At 43.3% G+C, this 9932-nt stretch overlaps 1 protein-coding gene across 2 annotated transcripts in view; it reads right to left on the reverse strand.

The window, feature by feature from the left end:
* Positions 1 to 8272, reverse strand: part of pak6 (p21 (RAC1) activated kinase 6) — a 21021-nt gene extending 12749 nt beyond the window's left edge. The window contains exon 1 of one of the 2 annotated variants that reach the window (XM_010780724.1): positions 8026 to 8272. The gene's annotated coding sequence lies outside the window, so the exon portion shown is untranslated. Of the gene's footprint in view, positions 1 to 7831 lie in introns of both variants that reach the window. The other variant, XM_010780723.1, reaches the window with a different exon arrangement.
* Between the last annotated feature and the right edge of the window lie 1660 nt (positions 8273 to 9932).

Consider the following 9932-nt stretch of genomic DNA (forward strand, 5'->3'; position numbering starts at 1 on the left):
GACAAACCGCTGAGGAGTCACGTGTGTTTTTGTTATTGAACCATCTTATTTATTTATACCTATACAATAAATTTTGGTGGAGCTTATACAACACAATTTACAATACTTTTACAAAAAAGAGTATTTACTACGCCATTTGACTGCGGCAAAACGGTAAAGATATCCAACATGCATGATGGTACAAATTAGTACAAATTCGGCAAACAAATTCTGTGAACTATTCAGCGAGTATTTTGTGTCCTTCCATACCTTTGATTCTTGTGGTATACACCATTTTAATCATTTTAAGATTGGCTTTGATCAATGTTTGAAAAATGAATTCTTCATATATGATAAATGAGAGGTAACATTTTATTTATGGTATTATTTCCACATATTTCTCTCCATTCTTCCTTCTGCCAACGGTGTCGCAGTTTCTCGTCTCTCCCGTTTTTGTGCTTAGTGCGTACGCATGGGTTAGAGTTTGCGTGGAGGACTGCACGTTTTCTCGTCAAGTTAGTATTTTATAAATCGCAAACATTGCGTAGAAACTGGCGTACGCCATTTTTTGGCCCCCCGTCGACGTTCGCGATACAGAGGGCTTCATCACATAACTGAGTGGAGCCAGAAGATGGAGTACCAACCATTGACTCCAGGTAGCCTACTCATCTGAGTACCTCACTGAGAAATTGATGTGCATCCCTGCTTATATCCGTTGGTGTAGCTAGCTAGCACCAGATGCTAACAACAACAATCTCCGGTACCGGCGCACGCTCTCTCTCTCGCGCACGCACACAAAATGGCTCGTTCCACACACATACAGAGCCAAGCTTAAATGAAACACAGAGACCCAGACGTACTTGTACTGTACTGTAGCATATTATTTTAGAATCATTCATTTTTCAAATTATGAATTTCGCACATAAACATAAAAAAGACATACATTTCTTGGGGGTGCTATGGCTATCCTAGGGGGACCTGCAGCACCCCCTAGCGCCCCCCTGACGCCGCCTATTGACCTTCCATCCTCAACATGTACATTACAAACCTGTGTCCTACAGCGCCCTCATAGGTTTCTAAGGTTTCTAGTGTAACTTCCGCCGGTCATGCCGACGTCATAACAATTGTCATAAACATTTTTGTTGCCATAAACATTTTTCCTCCCTCCCCTGTTATGCCTCTGTGCCCCCCACTCTGAGAAACACTGCCCTATAATATCAGATACAATCTCCCATCATGCACTGTAAATGGTGGGAGTTGAGGAAATTAGTTTTGCAGTCGTTGAGGGCTCAGCAAGAGATCACGCTTGCAACCTCTCCTCTCTCTTCCGCCCCCAGACCAGCCCTTCTCTAATCAGCATCAACGCTGCCTGTTATGAGCTCTATCGGTGACTACCCCACACCACTTGCTCCGCCGCATCACTAGAGGGTAAAAGGAGGTCAGGCCCACTAGTCACATCAGCTAAACCTGCCTCATTATATGAAGGCAGGGTGAGTGTTGAGGGGGGGTGTCACCCTCCAAGGATAATTTAGTCCCAAGGCTAATATTCAAAGTGTTGCATAAGCGTATCACTCTGTGCTCTCCCTATGTACATAATGTGTTGCTGGGAAGGACTTTAATTCCATCTGACAGGGACATTATGGTGTGCAGGCTCTCAGGAGGTGGGAGACAAGACTCAGGGCTGAAATTATAGTCAGACCTGCGTGAGACAAGCACCACGCACAATCATACAGACACAGAAAGGCTTTTAAGCCCCAATTGTGGCTGCTTTTTGAATAACAAACGCTTGAGAAAACAAGCTGAGAAACAGAAGATTGCCGCCTCTGCTTTTTCCTTCTTTTATTTTTGCTGCGCAAGAGACTATCTGCTTAGATAGCTGTTTAAAAGATGTTGGCATTGACTGAACAAATATTTACACATAGCGCTCATGTATCCTTTTACAAGCAGATCAATCAATATTTACTCATGAGTCAAATGCAAACTGCTACAGTCCTCCACTGCCAGCAATAATGGGGTGATAACAGAGCAAATAGAATGGCTGCAATCTTGATTGTAAAGCATCAAGATTTATCCGTTTAAAGCGGCAGAGAAGAGAACATATCACATTATTCATCCTCATTTTTCTAACCACTGTGATAAAGGGGCAACCAGGAACACACACACTTTGTTGATTCATGCTCAGGCAAAATGAATTAAAAGGTTGATGCAATTATTGATTTACAAGCTTTAATCACAAGCAACTGGCCTTATATTGACCCCTATCACTGCCAAGCGTATGAGTGTCTTGATAACAATATGCCATTGGTTTCTGCGCCAGTAGTATAAATAAGTATGCACAGAGCTGAACTTGCACAGTGCATGTTCACCCTTTCTGGTCACATCTCTCTAAACTGCAGGGACTTGAACCTATGCCTCTTGACCCTATGCCTCAGTGGCTTGTCTTCTTGATCTATCAAAGTGCTGAGGCAAAACTCAGCAGGCTGCTGTCAGGGAAATGAAAAGCCAAACAGGATGAGGTCACTTCAAAATTGTGCTATATTAGGTATTTCTCTTTATACAACTGTGTGCAGGAGCAAAACAAAAACATTTGAATTCACCAATCAGTGCAAACTACGATCCCACAGACAGAACATCCTGTGGGTCTAAAGCTGTTCATACCTGCTTGTCTGACTAACCACTAACCACTAAATAAAATAAGATGATGAAGCAGGCAGATTGTGACATCACATTTTCTCATCATAACCGCAACAGCTTTACATCCCTCTTCCCGGCTGAAATGAATCATAGTCTCACCCCAAAACTAAACAGAGTTTCTTCACCTGACGGCGTGGCCGGGCCCCCTTCATGCCATGCAGAAATGCAAGCAGGCAATCCATACGTTTCCCACACACAACATGTCAGCACAGGAGAGGGCATGTTCACATTCCCCGAGCAGGTTGCGTTGCGGATGAGTGGGAGGGGATCGAGAGATAAGAGAGATATTGGATTTGCTCGATGTTAGTGCTCCAAGCTCTGTTGAATGATTATTTTTTTCCTATTTGCCCTGATTTCTGCTTCAACCTTTCTGTTGGCATGCATGCAGAAATGTAGCAAGCGTGCAGGTGACTGTGCTCGCAGGAGGATTAGTATGGTGTTCAGTCCTCCACTGATCTAATTTTAGGACACATCATGCAACCCTCTCTCCTCTCTGGCTCCAGACACATGTTTATTTTGTACAGGATTCATGTCAAATAGTGAGGTGAGGGTGGGAGACGATGGAGATAAGGTAATCCCCTTTTTGGGTCTGTCGTTGTGCACATATAAGCATAAGACGCTATGCTGAATTACAGGGGGCTTCATCTCTTTTATAGAGGCTTAGATAGCAATCAGCTGCTGTTTTTGGACTCTGCAGTGCAGCGTGGAGGGCTTAGAGATTGCCCTTCTATCAGCTTCATTATGATGACCGTTCTGCCCTTTGAGTGTAATGAGACTGGCTCTCAAGAGGGAGGAAGGGGCTTGGTTGGTCATCTATTCCTTTTCCTTGAGATTTGTAAAACACACACACATACACGCACCATCTGAGGGCATAAACAAGGTAACAGAGCTGGACGTGACCGGACGGTACAATAGCAGTGTTTATGATTTAGGCTGATTTCTGTTTTCTCTTTGAAGTCACCTCTGCAGACATGGAAGGATTGTCAATAGGAGACGACTATGGATATAATAAGATGCGTTCGATGACACGGAATAACACGTTACTGTCATGCATCTTTTATGCCATTGGTCTGAAACATCTGGCATCGTAAAGTACTTTGAATACGAGGAATGTTTGAGAATGGCACACATCTCCTGCCTCTGCAAAGTTGCTCATTGGGTAAATGTGGCTTGTGAGCACGGTTTGCTTTTTTCTGTAGCCATGCTATCGGCTAGCGGTGGTAATGTCAGTTGGTTGGTTGGTTTGTCGGTCAAACTCTACTTTGGTGCAGACGGAAATGTTTCAGCAACAACATGATAGATTGTCACGAGGTTTCAGGAGGGTAACTCCTTGTGTCAATAGTAGCTCCGAAACGTCCTGTAAGGTTCACATTTGTGTTTTCAAGGATAAACTGCTAGAGTAGAAACCATTCTGTTTTCAATGGGGCCCTCAAAAAGACTGCAAATACATTAAAGTCATGACAAAATAAAAGTATACAAAAGCACCTAAATGTACACCCGCATCTATAGTTCTATAATAGTTTGGGTAATTCCTAGACATTTTTCTAGGATCCAAATCTATATTTGTCCTAAACTTTGGTCTAAAATATAGGCAAAAACAGTGGCAGTTGGAGAGCGTAGAGGGCTTACAAAGCCATTTCCTATCTCACAATGTCAATGCTAGGGAAAACCTTTTTTTGTATCCTCCCTGTGACCGCTCAAAAACTGTAATAGGTTCTCCTAAAGCCCATGCTTCCACCAAGTTTAATGACAATCGGGGTCAGTACTTTTCCGTGATCGTGCTGACAGACAAACAATCTGTACCAAAAACAAAACATCCTTACCATGGAGGTACTGCACATGACTGTAGCTAGCACTCTCATTGTGAGCATGTTAGCATGCTGACGTTAGCATTTACCTCAAAGCAACACTGTTCATAGTTAAAGCCTCACACGATAACATGACTTGAGTCTATTGGTCTGGGATATGCATGACATTGAAGCAGCTACTTGGAACTACAAAAGGTTTAGCAGAAAAATAGCAACTACAGGTGAGGATGTGTGCCATTTTTGCTAAAGCAGTCAAACAACACCTTTCTCAGTCTTTGAAATATGTGTATCTGTGATAATTCTCTGCTCAGGGGGAAGGACACTGCTTCATATGGACTAGTTTAAGCTTATATGCAAAGCGAAGCAAAGGAAGTTAAAGTGCAAGCTACGATAAAAAATTGTCAGAGGCAATAATATTCATTGAAATTATATTGACATTCTGCATTTACATTTCCGTTTCTTTGAAATTGGGTATTAAGCAGCAATGACCTATATTCGCACAGAGAGTTCATTGATAGTGACATATCTTGAGTATTTCAAATGTCACATAACTCGCAGCGATTCGTCATGTGTAGGCTTTCACTCAAACCTCTGTATTAAGAAGTGCAAGTCTAAAATGTTTTTTCAAGTCCTAGAGCCCTGCAATTCTGAGAAAGTAAACAATCAAATAGCCTGTCTGTCACTTTCTTATGCACTGAATGAGTAAGAAAAGGCCTCAGGATTGGGAGTGTATAGAAGAAATCTAATGTCCGTGGCCAACAATGTGAGCTGTCAGTTCTTCAAGGGCAGGGATCTGCGCTGTGAGCATCAGTCTTGTGTTAATATTGACAGGAGGAAAGAAGAAATGAGAGGTCATGACAGGAGGAGAGAGAGTGTGGGAGGAAAGGAGAGCGTGGACATGTTGTGACTAAAAAAGAGCTGGAAGGGAAGAAAGCAAGAGGACAAATTAAATGAACGAAGATGTTGAATAGGTGTTCATAGATTTAAAGGTCAGAGCCTTTAAAATCAATCTTCACATGTTTCTATGTCTGATTTAAAAATAGCAGGAGTCTTCATTGTTTAGATGTAACTGTTTTTCTCTGTCATCTTGGGCAGCTTTGTCTGCAGTAAACAAGCCACTGAAGGGGATTTGAGGACAGAACACAGAGGGCATACGTATATCATTCTGTCACCTGACATATTGGCACTGATTCTCCCAGATGAGATAATGGACAAGCAAACTAGTTTGTTGTGGCCCTCAGCTAAGAGCAGGGACATAAAGCCACAGTAAAAGCTATAATCGCCATCTCCAAACACCTTAACATAATGACATTGTAAAAGCAGCACTTCTAGTGTCCTGGGGCCTTTATGGGATGTTGGATTGATGCTGACACATCACTAAGAAACACACTCCTAACTCGGGAAGTATGCTTTTCCATGCTGTCAAACAATATGTATGCTAAGATTTATTCAGGAGAGTACAGAAATGCAGCACTAACCAACACTCTGTTTAATTAAAGATCCTCTTGGCTCTCACAAGTGCTTTGAACAATTTGACGCTGTGCTGATAGAGACGTACGATCAGCCCGGACCAATAGTACGAGCCCAACTCTTCTCTCTTGGGTCTAATTTATTGATGCGCCAGGCCTCGGTGCAAGCTTTACTGTACGTGCATGTCCTTATGAAAGCTTTGATTTATATATTTTTAGCCCGGGCCTCAGCTTGTCTCTCCCAGGGACAAAGCACTAACCATTTTTAACATCAGACTTTACCTTTACAGTATCAATCTGCGCCAACTCTGCTGCCCTCCCATGTCACCCAGCATGGCTGCTGTTTCAGCCCACAGAGGGGAATCATGGCACGCTGCCCTAATTTAGATGCCGTTTTAATCCTTAGTACTTGGCGTCTCATAGTCGTTGACGACGCTAAGCTGCTAATGCACGCCCTACCCTACATCGGCAGACATGACACAAGCACTGAAAACAGTAGGGCTTCTGACAATAATGTAACACTTACACCTGCATGCTGTCACGTATCAAGTCCCTATCACTGCCTGTCTTGTCAGTTTCTCACTACATGGACTAGAGTCTATGCTGAGGGTTTGTGGTTCACCAAGAGCAAAATGGTCTAAATGAGAAAACTCAAAAACTTTGAAACAATTCCTGAGCGGAGCACAAACATCTTACAAAGTGAAGCAGATGTCTGTTTCTGTGTGTGTGTTAGGGTGTGCAATATATGCACCAAAGACACCTTCTCTGTCACCTCCTCTACCCTTTTTCTCATCCTCTGTCTTCTTGAATATCAATGAGTAACCTGAGACACTAACACATGGTCAGTTACATCATCTGACTGAAGTATTGCACTACTAAAAACACTAATTCCGAGAGACTAGAGCCGTGGATCTTATGTAATTCTTTTGTCTTGATTACTTTAAGTCTTTGTCTGAGTCACAACTCTTAAACAAGTGTGTGAATGTCACAACTCTGTCAATAAGAATGAGTGCAATGGTGACGCTGAAGCATTGGAAGAAAACTCAAATCTATACACCTCTTTAAAACACCTTAGCCTCAAATTGATTTTCACTGGGCGGTTCAATGTTGCATCTAATAAAAAGACTAAAAGTGAGACTCTGCAAGTCTGTTTTCAACAGCACGAAGCGGCTTCCTTAATGTCTTAAATTCAAACAGATCACAGTTGAAACATCGCCTCCCACGTTCATGCAAGCTCTAACACAACAGGTTTTCCCAATGATTACATTTATGGATGAAAGTCTATTATGTTAACAAAATACAGTCACATGTCAAAGCATGCATTTACTGTTGAGTGTGTAAATAAACTTAATTCCACATCCACTGGTAGGACCTGAAATATCACCTTAGCCTTCACACTCACACTTGAACACACACACAATGGTAAAAACAAGAAGCTCCTGTTTTCTGTTTTTGTAAAGTGAGATCCATTTTCGGGATTGTTGTAACCTTTTTTTTAAAATAGAGGTTGAGGAGAGAAGCGACAGAGGCACGAAGGGAGAGAGGGGATGTGGGGATTTTGAGGAGGAGGGGTGAGCATAAGGTGAAGGCTCTTTCGAGATGCAGTCTATCATTGAATACATCCTCTCTGACTTCCCTTTTTTCTCCCTTTCACCCCGACACCAGCACCTGGCTGCACCTCCTTCTTCTCTTCCTCCACCAGGGCTGATGCCTACCGACTACCCCGCTCCTTATCAATGACGTTAAGCCTCTTTTCCCTTTTTCCTCCCACCCACCTCCCCCTCATTACCCAACTCTCCTCACCGTGGAAGAGGAATCTCTGGAGGGATAAATCATTGTTAGAAGAGGGAACAAATATATAAAAGGTGCTATCCCCCTTACCTTGCCGCGCAGTGAAGAAGAGAGCCTCTCTCCACCAGAAGGGTTAGAAGCAAGACTGAGCACATACACTATTGTACACTCACATTCACACACACACACACACACTCACACACGGACATACACGCTGCTCTCCTTCTCTCTCATACGACGACAAGGAGCTCTCAAGCCAACGCACACTGCAGGCTGCCGCTTGCCTGGGAAAGCCTGATGCGTTCCTCCCTCCAGGCAGAAGCACATATCTCAAAGGCTCTTTGTTGGGACTGAATCATCCCGGGCTGCGAGGCTGAGTGCTGGTCCGTGTGCTGGAGCCTGATCCTGGACACACAGGCTGACCGTACAAAAGGGGGACAAAGCCATGAACAGGAAAGACAGCATCCAGGAGGAGAGAATACCACGGCCCCATACAGCTACTTCCACCCCCCCCTCTCCCTCTCCTACTCGCTGTCTCTCTCTCTCTCACACACACACACGCTCTCCCTCCCACCTTCCTCTCTCTCTCTTTATCACTTCCCCTCCTTCCCTGCCTCCTCCCACTCCCTCATTGGGCTGCAAAAGAATTGATAGCGGTGTGTGCATGTGTGCCGGGTTTCCAGTGACTGTAAGGAGAGGAGAGCTTCAACTCACCTCATCACCTGGGATACCTTTCACCCTTCCTCCCCCCCCCCCCCTCCCTCCCTGCCTTCCATCTCTCTCCCTCCGTCTCCTTTGCACGTAATGTGGGTAACATGCGAACACGAGGGCGCCGCGTTCGCCCAGTGTGCTGCTGTTCAGTCAAATGCATTATCCATGAAATGACAGGGTTAGGGGTGGCAGATGGCGGGAGGGGTGCTGTAAAGCATTGGAGAGGAGGAAGGGGGGGGGAGCATAGAGTTGGGCTATTTCCGTAGAGGGTGCAATCCTCGTTCTCCCAATTTTTTCATTGTGACCCAAAAATCTTTGTGGATGAAGAAGTTACAACACTGCCACAGAGTAGCATGCTCATTATTTGACTGAAGCATTCCCCTCACTTTTTTTTACCACAATCATTTCCTGAATAATTTATACAGCAGCATGAGAGCAGACACAAAGCAGGAAAATGTATTAGGGTCAAGTCGTGCAGAAATGCCTGGCAGTCTGAGCCAGAATTGGGGCATACATGTTCTACACAGCGTTTGGATATGATGAGACGCTTGCAGAGGCACTATAACAAGCTGTAATGATGATGTTCCTCCACATCAAATAAACTCAAAGAAAGAAGGCTCCACTGAACCAATCTGCATAACAATGACACATTTGCCTGTTGGGGGTAAAGCAGACACAACCCCTCCCTCTCTTTGAATCTTGCTCGTGAGCATTATTGTCACAGATATGTATTGGCTTGGCTGTATTTGTACTGCCTCCCATGACTTTCAGAGCTGCGAACAGCATTAAAATGGTCTTGTAATGTATGTCTTTGTAGGCAAAAATGGGCGATTATCACAAAAACAGTCCTGTTTGCTTAGGCTGTTTGCCGAGACATTTATGAACCCAAACTCTGCATGGCCAATGTGAAGGGAAACTCGAAGGTTTAAAAGATCAATCAATTATAAGCATGCTAAAAATAAATGCATTTTTATTTCTTCTTTTTGACCTAAATTCTGTTGAACCATCAAAAATGCTGTGCTTCTAGAACAGTTAATTTAAGAGGAAAGGTGTGTTTATTTTAAGTTTTTTTGTATCCTTCTATTATTATCTATAATGATTTGGTTTCCCTTGTGCTGTTAATGCGAGTTATATATATCGTTTTAACTCACAGCGTTATTTGATCAAACCTTTTTTAGCACGTGTCCATAGAGAGACATTATAATGTTAACTTTGGATTCAAGGGGTTTATTTAAATGTATTTGTCAGCTTCCCTGTCAGACTCCTAACCTTTCTGATGCATCTCATGAAAACACTTACCCCCCCCATTTGGATGAATAGTAGAACCCGGCTTGTGATGTAAAAAAGGGCTTACAGTGACAAGAGCCGTCTTAAACCACAGTGTCATTAAAATGAAAGCCCAGGGGCTGTATAAGTGATACTGCCTTAATTGTTTGCATTTCAATTCATTCTATTGTTTTGGATGAATCTGTTAAGGATT

Source organism: Notothenia coriiceps, unplaced genomic scaffold (genome assembly GCF_000735185.1).
Source record: "Notothenia coriiceps isolate Sejong01 unplaced genomic scaffold, NC01 NC01_scaffold00022139, whole genome shotgun sequence".
In the NCBI taxonomy this organism is placed as follows: Eukaryota; Metazoa; Chordata; class Actinopteri; order Perciformes; family Nototheniidae; genus Notothenia; species Notothenia coriiceps.